Here is a 1487-nt window from a genome sequence, read left to right on the forward strand (position 1 = left end):
AGCAGGAGAAGAAATAAAGCTTTGGATCAAGTCAAACAATATACATATTTCATGTAGGATTCAATGTACAAACACTTAGATGTTTACCACAATAACTTGTACTGCTGGGGGAGCAAAAGTCTAGGAGTAATGGCTAGATTTTAGGAGAGCAACAAGAAAAACCCAGAGTGAGCAGAAGAAAGGTGATAATAAAGATCAGAGCAGAAATAAACGACATAGAGACCAAGACAAACAAACAAACAAAAAAAAAACAATATTAAGATCAATGAAACCAACAGCTGGTTATTTGAAAGGGAAAACAAGATTGATGAACCTCTAGCCAGGATCACCAAGAAGCAAAGAGAGAGGACCCAAATAAACAAAATCAGAAATGAAAGAGGCAAAATAACAACAGACCCCACAAAAATACAAAGGATTGTTAAAAAGTATTATGAACAACTCTATTCCAACAAACTAGACAACCTAGAGGAAATGGACATATTCCTAGAAAAATACAACCTTCCAAAACTCAATCAGGAAGAATCTAAAATAGGCCAATAACTATGGAGGAAATTAAAGCAGTCATCAAAAAGCTTCCAGGAAACAAAAGCCCAGGGCCAGTTGCCTTCACAGGGGAGTTTTACCAACCATTCAGGGAAGAACTAAAACTTATCTTCCTCAGACTATTCAAAAAAACTCCAGAGAAAGAAACACTTCTAAGCTCATTCTATGAAGCCAGCATTACCCTAATACCAAAACCAGATAAAGACAACACAATGGAAGAGAATTACAGGCCAATATCCCTCATGAACATAGATGCCAAAACCCTCAACAAAATTCTAGCAAATTGGATCCAGCAGTACATCAGAAAGATCATACACATGACCAAGTAAGATTTATCCCAGGGATACAAGGATGGTACAATATCCACAAATCAATAAACAGGATACATCACATAAACAAATTGAGACATAAAAATCACATAGTCAAGAATAAAGCCAGGCTGGAAACCAAGATGGAGGCATAGGTTAACGCCAGAGTTTGCTGCCTCGAACAACCACTTCAAAAATACAACTAAAAGACGGAACAGACATCATCCAGAGCCACAGGAAGGCTGGCTGAGTGGAAGTTCTACAACTAGGAGGAAAGAGAATAGCATACTGAGACTCAGAGGAGGCACAGTGCTGAAGTCAAATACTAAGGTGCGGAGTGCATGTGGAGAGGGCTGGCGGCTGAGGGCGTGGTTGTCTGTTTCAATTGGGAGGAAGTCTCAGACTCTGAGCTCCAGATCTGGGTGAGTCTCTAAGGACCCAGACTCAAATGGGAGAAGCGGAACTGCCTGTCTTCAGTTGGAACTCAAGGCAGCTTTCTCTCCGAGGTTTGCAGCAGTTGCTGCGACTCTGAGAGCCAGAGCCCCCTGGGACAGGACTGAGAGCAGCCATAACTGCTCGCTCCACCCGCCCTGTTGATCCCCTGGGACCCGCCCCGCCCAAGCCCTGCACAGAGGC

This window comes from Myotis davidii, unplaced genomic scaffold, assembly GCF_000327345.1.
Source record: "Myotis davidii unplaced genomic scaffold, ASM32734v1 scaffold763, whole genome shotgun sequence".
Taxonomy (NCBI): domain Eukaryota; kingdom Metazoa; phylum Chordata; class Mammalia; order Chiroptera; family Vespertilionidae; genus Myotis; species Myotis davidii.